This window comes from Silene latifolia, unplaced genomic scaffold (genome assembly GCF_048544455.1).
Source record: "Silene latifolia isolate original U9 population unplaced genomic scaffold, ASM4854445v1 scaffold_57, whole genome shotgun sequence".
Lineage (NCBI taxonomy): Eukaryota > Viridiplantae > Streptophyta > Magnoliopsida > Caryophyllales > Caryophyllaceae > Silene > Silene latifolia.
Window position 1 is genome coordinate 6,665,491 of NW_027413480.1, and position 13,230 is coordinate 6,678,720.

Sequence of the window (13,230 nt, forward strand, 5' to 3'; positions counted from 1 at the left end):
AAGATGGACAATTTCTAAAATAAAGAAGATGCTTGGTAATTTTCCTAAATATTTATAGAAGACTAGAAGATGGTCAATTTCCTTAAAATAAAATAATTATTTAGTATAAACATGCACACTTATGGTATTAATTATTATAATCATAAAATTATATATTAAATTTAAAATTTATGCAATTTTATTAAACTTTATAGTTTATTAGATGTATAGAAATGTTAATTATTTAACATACACAAATATAATATAAGAAGGTTATAAATAATTCAAGTTAGATTCCATAATATATAATATTGCATAATTCTTTCGATTTGATTTAATGCATATATGAAATATATTTATATAAATATATAATCCTCTTAAAATTGTATGCCTAAGTAGTAAAAGTAGTTTCATCAATAAAGAAAAGAATTGTAGTAACATTGAATATAGTTATATAATAGTAATCACTCATTTGAATAGTAAAAGTAACAATATTATCAGCGAGATTAATGAAAGTGGTAGAAACAACAACTTGAGTAGTGAAATAATCAATATTAATGCGGCAATACTGAAAGTAAAAATATTTACGACTGAAGTAGTGAAATTATCAATATTAATGCGGCAGTAGTGGCAGTAACAATAATTACGGCGGGAGTAGTGAAAGTAACAATGGTTACGGGCAAGTAGTGAAATGTTATTACTATTATTTCATTAATAAGAACTTTAAGTAATTTATTTAATGAAAAAAAACTAATGGTAAGTAGAGATAGCCCGGGCGAAGCCGGGCACCAATACTAGTAAAGTTAATAAGCTAAACTTTAGCATTAATCAATTTAAAAAATTTTAAATTTGGATACACTAAGAAAATTAAACGAACGAACAGTTTTTTATATAATATTTTAATTTTTTGCTTACTTTTTTGTGAAACGGTTCGGTTCACGGTTAACCGGTTATCTAAAATTGCGAACCTTAACCGAACCTTTTCCATAATAAAGTTAACGGTTCGGTTCAAAGAACCGCTTTGTCGAAACGGTTCGGTTAATCGAACCTTAAAAATGGACGGTTTTTCGGTTATTGCGGTTCGGTTTATTCTGAACACCCCTAACGGCTGATAACCGTTGTTATAGAAAAAAGCGGGTGTTGTTGTTCGGGCCGTTGTTAAAACACTACGCCAAATCTGGCAATCAATAAGGAGCGTATCACAACGGTTTAATGCATTTAATAACGACACTTAGATTACCGTTTTCCAAATATTGGCGGAAACCTAGACCGCGCTAATAGGAATAACGGTTTCTCTCGAAAACCGTTATTATTATGTGACAAGGCTGCTTAACAAACCGTTGTCAATAACGTTTTAACGGTTTCCAAAAACTCGTTATAGAATCGTTCTTATCAACGGTTGTTAGAAAACCGCTACTAGTTTAAGAAAACGGCATTTCGAAAACCGTTACTAAATTAACACCAACAAGGGTTTGTGGTACCCGTTGTTATGTTATAGCTACGGGTTTTTTTGTAACCGTTATTACTTTCTATTATGAAATAACGGTTTTTCAATTCAACCGTTGTCAGTATTTGATTAGATTTTTCAGTTTGACTACTGCATTCAAAACTTTAATAAATATTCAAAATAATTCTATAAATATGTCCTCATAATGTTTTAGGTCAAATTCTAAATTATCAAACATTTACTCTTTAATTTCTTTCTAAATTTCTCTCTAAAAAAATATGGCTGGTGTATCGGAGCTACAATCACATTCTCGTTACGCACAGCCTTTTACTTGCATTCTCCATAATCTTCCGGTTCATTATGATGTGAATGGAAAGGGTTTAAACCCTAATTTTGAGTGGTTGACACAAATGCTTCATGACTCAAGTTTCACCGCGGTTAAAAAGTGTACCCTGTGTCTACAAACAAGCAAGGTTTTGTAAGCTTCGCTTTTATCGTGTTTGACGAAGTCAACTGCCATGATAGTTTTCGTCAGGCAATAAAAGTAGGGGCTAGATTTGCGAGGGCAGATGCGGGGAAAAAGGACTTCTATTCGGATGATAAACAACAAGGCCCTTATCTATGGGTTGAGACCCATCTTGATCATCATCTGCTAAAACATAACAGGAAGCATCACATTCTTGCCACTGTGCCTATGTCATGGGAGAAATAGGTCATTCCACCAGCGCTTCCCGGTGATAATGAAGAGCCGATCTACGAGTTGCTCTATACCAAAATTCATGATGAGTATCCTAATACTTCAGCAGATTCTAATAATTAAGTCTTTAATTATTATCTGGCATTATAAGTTGTATTTGGAGTATGGCCTGGTGGTGGTTTGAATTAAAGTTTAATTATTTATGTTTTTTGTTACCCCATCCTCTGGAATTCAGCGACAATATCAAACCTGAAAAATATCTAACTTTTATTATAATGACTTAGGTTTTTAGGAGTACATTAAAAATATCAAGCTAAAGATATTTATCGCGTAAAACAAGCGTTGACAAACGTGAAAAAGCAAATGTGTAGTGTGGAGTAGAATGGAGGGAGTATGTTTTTTGTTACCCCATCCTTTGGAATTCAGAGACAATATCACCATATATGTCTCTTTCACCTTCAGTCCAATCTACAGAGTCATTTTCCCATTCCAACAGCACTCTCCCCTGCTAGGCACTGCGACCTTGGCGGTGCAGAATCGGAATTAGTAGGAGACGATCAGATTCATTCGCAACCCATAAATATGAGCCTACCCGCTGCTGATCGTGATCAAACCAGAGTCTCGAAGAGTCATTGTTATAGAATGCCCGCTCAAGTTTGCGAGCCTGACGAAAGCATTCCCGCTCATCACCCCCGCCAAACTCGATGAGGGCGCACCGCCCGGAGCCATCATGCGAATCATTGTCCGGGTAGATAGTTTGAACTAAATTCAATCCCGCTAACCGAATCAAACCTATTAACCAGTCAAGGCTATACGAGAGTATAGCCTTTCCATACCCGTCCTCTATATACGAGAGATTGTGAATGATGCACGTAAAGGGTTTAGCGTACATAATTCTACTTGGAGGTCCTGCAAGAGGTTCATATGATGCTTCATCATCATCATCATCATCATCAGCATCAGCGGATGAATAATATGAACCACTATAAGTTGATGAACTTGACGACTTAATCGATGTGGAAAATTAATGGAGGACTAGCTTTTTTTTTTAAAGAGGGAAAATTATAATTCTACTTATAATGAGTTTTGGTTGTATTGGAAACGGTATAATAAGATAATATGAATTGGCACCGGTGTAATAAGATAAGAATTGGAAACTTAACAAGTTAAGAATTGGAAAGTGGAAACGGTACAAGTTAAATAAGAATAGGTTAACTCTACCGTGTTAAACATATAAACTTACAACAACTATCCAAAAAACCGTTGTCCAATGAGTAAGAACACAACAGTTATAAAAAAACCGTTGTCCAATTAGTGAAAACAAAACGGTTATCAAAAAACCGTTGTCCAATGAGTAAAAACACAGCGGTTGCATGCCCTGTAATTTTTGTGATTTGACTAATGCATGTCATGTAATTTTTACTTTTTCTGATTCAAAGTTGCAGTATTGATTGTTTGACCATATCTATAACTTAAAATGATAACGGTTCTTTGTTAAGCCGTTATCATATTACATATATCGACAACGGTTGGACAAAACCCGTTTTAAATAAATTTTTTAATTATTTGTGATTTTCCAGTGTTTGTGATTTGACTAATACATGCCCTGTAATTTTTACCTTTTCTGATTCAAAGTTGCAGTATTGATTGGTTGACCGTATGTATAACACAAAATGATAACGGTTCTTTGTTAAGCCGTTATCATATTACATAAATCAACAACGGTTATTTTAAAGTCGTTGTCATATTACACCAATAAACAACGATTTTTCTTATAAACATTGTAAATACAGATCCACTGTAAAAACTGAAAAGTTTGTGGTTTTAGCAATGCATGCCCTATTATTATTGGTTGTTTGACCATTATTCACCTCATGCATGCATGCACAATTAATACAAGTTTGAATGTAACGTATGGATGAAATTAATCTAATTAATTATAGCTTTATTATACTATAAATAGCATCACATTTGCAGTAACAACAATAAGAATCACTTTATTATTACTAACCTTTCTACTTCACTTTTTAAATAATATACATATACATATATATCATAATTAAAATGTCTTCGTCTTCATCATCCGCAGTCGCACCTCCTCAGCAATCGGTAACCCGCTATATCAACCCGATTACGTGCATAATTCACAATCTCCCAGTCATACGCGATGCTGCTGGGAAGCCAGCTTTGGATCTAAGATCCTTACCCCATTGATGGACATCCTTGTTGAGAATGGGTTTTCAAATGTTAAGTCAATCCACCCGGCTTGGATTTCTGGTCGTGGGTTTCTTGGATATGCTCTGATCGAGTTTCGAGGGGATGGTCTTGACGATTTTCGCCAAGCAAAACAACTCCCTGCAAGGTATGCATCACGTGACCATCAAAGGGGCAAAAGTGACTTTTATGCCGACGACCCTAAAGATCGTTATGTACATGTTGGGCCTTACTTATGGGTTGCCACTGCTGAGGACGCTCATCTGATGAGAAGGTTCATTTCGTACAGTTTTATTAATGTACCGAAATCATGGGAAGACGAAGAAGTGCCTCATTTTAATCACCGTCTTGATGCCGATGTAGTAAGCTTGATTTATAATCAAGTTTATCCTCAGTACCCACCTCCTAGTCAAACTCTTGTTAGGGTGTTTAATTAATTTACTTAGTTAGTTGTTTGTTTTTGTGGTTTTTTATTTTCTATTGTGTTTCCTTTTTTATTTTCCCTTGTTGTACTGGTTTTTTTTTCCCATTGTATGATATACTCGTTTTAATATATAGTTCTACTCTTTATTACATGAAAATGCTTAATAACATAGATTTTAAATAACTTGCGAACAAACAAATGAATGAAACAATAATAATGATTTAGGTTACATTAATTACAATAACATATAATATAATGACAATGGTAGTGCATAAGAACCATGTTAGAATATAAACACCTCTAAAAATAAATGGAAATAGGAAGATATTAATAATATAATTACAACGGTTCTTATAAGAACCGTGTTAGATTATGCAATTTGCTGAATAACATAGATTTAAAATAACCTTCTTTCTTTCTTTACTCTCTCTCTCTCTCTCTCTCTCTCTCTCTCTCTCTCTCTCTCTCTCTCTCTCTCTCTCTCTCTCTCTCTCTCTCTCTCTCTTTCTTATTACTCAAATTATGTCAAGTGGTAGCTCTTATTCTTACTCTATTTCAACAGGGACATGTAATTGCTCTGTTCCGGCAGCATTGCGGACTTCTTGGACTTTGCAAAATCCCGGAAGAAAGTTTCTTGCTCGCAAATTCTATAATCCTTAGACTAAAATGCGTGGATGCAATTACTTAAAGTGGGTTGATGAACCAATGACTGAGTGGCAAAGGAAGGTTATAAACAGGTTAGTGAATGAGAAAAAAAGCATGAATATCGAGATTACTCAAGTGAGAAGTATACTACATCAACTTGAAGAATCGAAGTGGGGAAATGACAGTGAAAGATTGAAGGCAAAAGAAGAATGCACGAAGTTAACCATGGATATCGTAGAACTCAGAAATAATGAGTCATGGCTTAAGTTAATTGTCAAATTTCTTCTTCTAATTGTTATTTACCTAGTTTATTATATATGGTGGTAGTTTGTACTCTTTATGTGTAAACTTGTAATCCTTTAAATTAATGGAAATAAGCAAGATTTTCCGAGAAACATATTGTAATTAGCTGGCATATACCAAATGATGTTTTATTTCTTGGCGGTAAAATCAAACAAAATGAAATATAAAATAAAACGGTTATACTTAAACCGTTGTTCAGTACGTATACAATTATAACGATTCAAGCCGTTGTTATGTATATAAAAATGATGCTTTATTTCTTGCCGGGAAAATCAAACAAAATGAAAATCTTTAAGACAACGGTTATTTCTAATCCGTTGTAGATAATACTAATCAATTACGGTTTCAAGCAAAATCGTTGTCTGTTTGGAAACAAAATACAAAGGTTTTTCTTATACCGTGTTTATTAGTTTCCATTAAACAAGGTCTTGCAAGTGTTGTATTATTCACACATATATACTCTGAGCTTCCCCTCCCCCACATAATATCCTCAAACACTGATCTTCCCCTAAACCACCAGCCTACCCCATCGTCGTCGCAGTCATCGTCATCAACACCATTGCCGCCGCCAGATCAATCCGGATTCTCCTCTTTAAAGAAGTAATAAACCCTCCTCTCTAGAGATTTGTTTGTTATTATAAGTATGCATTGTTATTATTTGTTTATTAATTTCTGCTTTAGATATGGTCGAAAAGCGGAAAAGAAACGATGGAAATGCGTCAGGCGACGACTCAGGTGATGAAAATAATTTGCAACACACTGCGGGTCGAATGCGCCACAGTGTTTCCCTAGAAGCAATAAATTCAAAGATACCTAATCTTTTACAATGAGATAAAGATGCGGGGCTGTCATATGGTGAGAATGCCGGGTATTTTGCGAGTTGGATTGGTTGTTGTGTAAGACAGTATGTGCCTCTCGGCACACCGTGTATCAGTGAACTGAGTAAAATACAGAACACCATGCTAATAAACAGAATAAAGGTATGTATATACAATAATAAATGTTTTAGCTGAAAATAAGTTACTACTTGATATGTGTATTAGCCGAAACACTTGTCCCAACTATGCTCATCATATATGTAGTTAGTTTACGTTGTCCCCAAAAAGTATGATAAGTACCTAAAAAAAAGACAGGGGAAGCCTTCAGTTCTTGGAAGTTAAAGATTGCTGAGAACCACTTGTTCAACAAGGAAACCGGGGAGATGAACAAGAAACCACCAACAAAGAAGTATCCGTATGTCAGTCAAGACCATTGGAATAGCTATATCGCTTATAGGCAGTCTGAAATGTTTAAGGTAACTTAATAATAATAAGTAAAGAAGTATACTTAGTTTAGTGTTTGGTCATGCTTACGTTTCTTGATACAATTTATTTGATGAAGGTTATGAGTGAGAGGAACAAGGCGAACATTTCAAAGAAAAAGACTGTCTTTTACGGCTCCCGGGGTGGTTATAGATTGATTAAGACGAAACTTGTAAGTACATAATTCTTATAGTATTAGACTATTAGGTGTTTTAGTCAGATGTTATATATGTTCATAGTAATCATACATATTTTGAGAGGATATCAATGTGATGAGTGAATTATAGGCAAAGCTTGGAAAATTCAGTCGTCACGACGCTTAGGTGGAAGGTCACACTCCTAAGAATAGAAAGACGGAAACTTAATATGATAAGGACATCAAAGAGAAAATTGTAAGTTTGACTTAATATGTCACTCCTACGGCTTACCGGTGGTCGGAGTTATATAATTGTGAGTTTAAATAAAATTTAGTTGCTTAATGGTTTTTGCGTATGTAGAGGATCTGTGAGAACGAGGTAGAGGAAGGAAAATGGAAGCCTCAAGGACGTGATGACATTCTTTCTAGGGAAGTCGGCAAAGCAGAGCATCCAGGTCGTGTGAGAGGGATATCGACGCATGTTGGTATCACTAAGTATTTTGGAAAAACTACTCGAAGGATGATGAGTGGTGATGATTCCAAGAAAGTAATCGTATAAATACTGTATTTGAACCAATGTAATTTATAACTATATATGCTGACATTAATTTTTACTACACAGCTACAGAAAATAGCCAGGTTGATGCTGAGAATGTTGGAAACTAGGGACAAGCCATCAGAAGAAGAGTTGGATATGGTTCAAGAAGTCATAATGGAAGCAGAGGATGAGGAGGACGAGGAGGAGAAGAAGGAGGAGGAGGACACGGAGGAGGAGGAGGAAAAAGAGGTAATAATATTTATGTCTTATATACAATGTGTTATATGATTTGGAAAATCAGTATGTGTTATATGAACAAGTGTTAATGTACAAGGAAGCCGAGGAGGACATGGCAAGAGAGAAGGAAATGGCAAAGGAGACTGAGGTGGGAGCCGAAGATCGATATCAGGCAGTTGAAGAGGAAGAGGAAGCCAGGAATGCCGTGACACATGATGAGATTGAGGTACACTACAAAAAAAACGCGGAAAAGTGACGGTAGATGTGACGGAATTTGAAGTCCGTCAGATATTTAAAAAAACTGACGGGCTTGTGACGGAAAATCCGTCAAAAGTCCATTAGTGACGGAATATCCGTCACACGACGTCAGATAATACTAGCGCGTAAAAAATCAAAAGGCGCCATTTATATCCGACGGAAAATCCGTCAGGAAGTATGCCACTATTGACGGATGATCCGTCACAAGGAAGCACTACTGACGGTAATTCCCTCACTGAATCTCCCTCAATTATTGCCCAACTAACAATAATTGAGAGAAAACTCCTGACGGAAATACCGTCAGGACTCCGCTTTTTTGGACACATCTGACGGAATTTCCGTCACATAAGTCAAACAGGAATTTGACGAATCTGACGGAAATTCCGTCAGATGTCTCCAAAAAAGCGGAGTCCTGACGGTATTTCCGTCAGGATTCTTTTAAATACCGCGACAGCCATCCTCATTCTCATTGTCATTATTTTCCCCCAAATCAATTTTTACTACTCTATTCTCCCCAAATCCGCCGACCACCACCACACCATCACCACTCTCTCGTGCCGCCGGCCACCACCACCCCAGGTTTGTCATTTATATCTTGTTTTTCCTTTTCCTTTTCGTTTTTCCTTTTCTTGTCTTTATTTATTGTATTTGTATAGGTTAACGCCGCCGCCGTCACCACTGCCGGTCACCGCCGCCGCCGCCGTCACCACTCCACCCTCCACCTTCTTTCTCATCCTTCCTTTTTACTTAGTAGTAAAATTAATTAGGTATTTATAATCTCTTTTTAATTAATTTTTTTGTTTAATTAGTTTAATTATCTTAATTAGTATTAGTTAGTGTTGATGCATGTTGAATTAGGATAGAAGCCATTTTGTTGTAGTTTTTTGTGAATTGTTAAATTTTGTGTAGTAGTTAGTAGTAGTTAGTAGTAGCTTAATTAGCTTAATTAGTAATAGTTAGTAGTAGTTTTGTGAATTGTTAAATTTTGTGTAATGTTAATGTTTTTAAAATGATAATTTGAATTAATGTTAATTAGATTAGATATTTAAAATGAAAAATTAGTCATGTTACTTAGTTTTTGTTAATTGACATTATTAAGAAAGTAGTCATTGTTGTATGTTTTGTTTTTAATATTATTGAAATTAATGTTCATATTGACTTAGTACCCGTTCAAAAATTACTCATTAGGAGTAATTTTTGAATAGTCCCCGTTTTGGGACTGTCTTTGTACGTTTCAAGTCACTTAGGTAGTAAACATGTATTTGTGATTTGTTAATGAGGAAAGAGCTCGGTGACAATTCCTTTAATGTTCTCTGAATGCATATGTGGAGTAATTATTTATTCTACATTGTGTATTTGGAGAACTAAGGGGAATTGCTGCCGAATTTTTTCCTCATTAATAAATTACAAGTGTGTGTTTGCTAGTGACTTGAAACGTACATTGATGGGTTTAGGTTGGAGTGATAAGGACCCAATTCAAAAAAAAAAGACTACTTGTTGACAATAGTTATTTGTTGGTGATAATGTTTATTGAGTATTATTTTTGGTTGTTATTGTGTTTTTATGACATATATACAAACAAATTGAATTGTAGATATATATAAACATGAAAAGATTAGATCGACAATGGATGTATGAAAGATTAGACGAAAAAAAGAAACCGAAGCGTGAATTTGCAAAGGGGGTGAAAGAGTTTATTAACTTCGTGGGACAAAGTAGTATGTATAAGAATTTTGGTAAAATAAGATGTCTGTGTTAGAAATGCAATAACAGAGCTTTTAAAGGGAAAAAAGTAGTTGAAGATCATCATTGGTCGAATGGTTTTGCCGATAATTACTATGTATGGACGTATCACGGTGAGGAAATGCCTACCGAAGGAAGTTCAAGTAGTATCGTAGTTAGTGAAAATCCTTACCGTGAGCTCGTGGAAAATGCATTACGTGATAATGTTGAACAAATATTGGAGGAGCAACTGAATCCCGACGACCTTAGCGATGAAGAAGTGCGTTATGAAACCCCAAACCCCCAAGTTTCTTCCTTCTATAAAATGCTAGAAAAAGCCGAACAACCAGTGTATGAGGGAAGTAATATGAGTTTGTTGCAAGCGGTAGCCAGGTTGGTAACACTCAAATGTGAGAATAACATATCTCTTAGATGCGCGAATGGGTTTGTGTCGTTCGTAGGTGACATTATTCCAAAGAATAATGACATGGCGCGCAATTTTAATGAGATTAAGAATGTGCTTAAGGGACTCCAACTACCCCACCAGAAGATTGATGCATGTCCTACTGGATGCATGCTTTTTTGGGAGGAAAATGCTAATCTTGAGGAATGTACAAAGTGTCACGCATCTCGGTATAAAAGTACAAAAAATTCAAGTGGGAGGCGAATTCCTTGTACACCGTTAACTTATTTCCCGATTGCGCCAAGATTACAACGATTATATGCAACCAAGCAGATAGCAGGTGAGATGAGTTGGCATCATAGAAACTCTCGATTAAGAGAAAGGGGGACAATGGCACACCCAAGTGATGGAGAAGCGTGGAAACATTTTGATAGAGAGCATCCAGAATTTGCAAGTGAGCCTCGTAATGTTCGGCAAGGTTTGTGTACAGATGGATTTAATCCTTATGGGCAATTTGGGAGGAATTACTCATGTTGGCCTGTGATTGTCACTCCATACAACTTACCTCCTTGGTTATGTATGAAGCGACAATTTATGTTCTTATCTCTGCTCGTTCCAGGTCCTAAGAACCCTAAGACAAATGTAGATGTGTACCTGCAACCGTTGATTAAAGAGTTGAAAGAACTTTGGGAAACCGGCGTGTACACTTACGATGTTTCTAAGAAACAAAATTTCCAATTAAAGGCTGCATTAATGTGGACGATCAATGATTTCCCGGCATATGGCATGCTTTCCGGTTGGTCCACAAGTGGGTACCGTGCTTATCCTTATTGTCAAGAAAAAGAACATAGATCTTTTTGGCTTAAAAATAGCAAAAAGGTTTGTTGGTTCGATTGTCACCGTGAGTTCTTAAGACCTGATCATCCTTTCCGCAACAATTGTAAGCATTTTCTAAAGAACAGAAAAACCGAGAATCGCATAGCCGCGTCGAAATTAACAGGTGATGAAGTGTGGGATTCCGTTAAGGATTTGCCAAAAATAGTTGATGCTTCTGATCAAGAATTGAAAAGATTGAAAGACAAGAATGAAGGTTGGTGGAAACAAAGCATACTTTGGGAACCGTTCGGAAAACGTTGTTAATTTGACACAACCTAGACGTTATGCACATTGAGAAAAACTTCTTCGAACAACTTATCAACACGATGATGGATGTACCAGGTAAAACTAAATTTGGCCCTAAGGAAAAACTAGACTTTAATGAACTTTGTTATAAACGGCCAATATCATCTAGGTTTGTTTTAGAAACTGCGGAGAAAAAGGCTCTATGTGAATGGGTTGCTAAATTGAAATTCCCGGATGGTTATGCTTCGGATTTGAGTCGGTGTGTTGACCATAAAAATAAGGTGTTGCATTCCATGAAAAGTCATGACTGTCATGTCTTTATGGAACGGCTACTCCCTGTTGCCTTGAGAGAGTTGCTCCCAACTAATTCTTGGAATGCAATAACTGAGATCAGCCAATGTTTTAGAGACCTGTGTACTTCTACCATTAGAGTTGATTCTATGGAACGTCTAGAGAATAACATTCCGGATATAATATGCAAGTTAGAGAAGATATTTCCCCCATCTTTCTTCAATTCCATGGAGGATTTGCCAATTCACTTACCTTATGAAGCGAAGGTTGGAGGACCTGTTCAATATCGATGGATGTATCCATTTGAGAGATTTCTTAATCATATAAAAAGAAAGATTGGCAACAAAGCTCGGGTGGAGGGTTCCATATGCAATTCTTTTTTGTTAGAGGAAATTACAAATTTCTGTTCCCTATATTTTGAAAGTCACATTGACAGAAAAGCGAAAGATTTAGATGTTGGTGTGAATTCCGATGACGACATAGATTCAATGAAATTACCCGAGTTATTCAATGCTGACATGGGTACTTTGTAACACCCCCATTTATTTAGGAGCCTTTAGCAAGACATTCCCAATAAATAGGACTGTTACCATCTCGGTAGCCCGAGGTAAATGATACAAATTAAAACAAACCAAAGTACTTTAATAACTTTAATTGAAATAATGGTTTTATTACATTGCCAACCGATTAAATTTAAACCTTAACATTACAATATATTACGCAGCGGAAATTACTTAAATAATATTGTATAAGCCACTAAGTGATCTAGACAGCAACTATGGTCCAAGTCGAGCTCACGTCCCAATGCTCCCAAGTCAGCTAATCTTTAGTACCTGTCAAATCTGCTCCCCATTATGGTTCATCACAGGTGTTCACGAATACACTATCAACCACGAGGTTGAGTAGGGATAAACATAACATTGAGAAAACACATTCAATAAACTTAAACCATCTAGAAGCAATCACAGACCGTTAGTTAACGACATTACCTCACGGACCGGTTAACGGCAATCACAGACCAACTTAATGGCAATCACGGACCAATTTAATGGCATACACAGACCAACTTAATGGCATACTCGGACCAACTTAATGGCATACTCGGACCAACTTAATGGCAATTATTCTTATTTTATTCACGGAGCCCAAGGCCAATTTTACGTGTCACATTCCGACGTCAATAACAATAGGAATAATAATCACAACAGCATACAATAATAACCATGCGAACTCCCAACTTCCAATAACACAAGATTGAGTAGGGGATCCCTACCTTTTAGCAAATCCGCACACACAATCAATTAGTAACAATCGTCTGAAAAGGTCAGAACTTACAATTATAACATATAACAATTAATAACTAAACTAACTAGTTCGTTACCTATACAAATTACGATTTGACCAAAAAAATTCATTAACTAAATAAATAGATTAATATTTATCACACTCTTATGTAACCAATATCCCTGTTTGTTAACCATCTTAATCCATACATAATAAACTACTTTGGGTC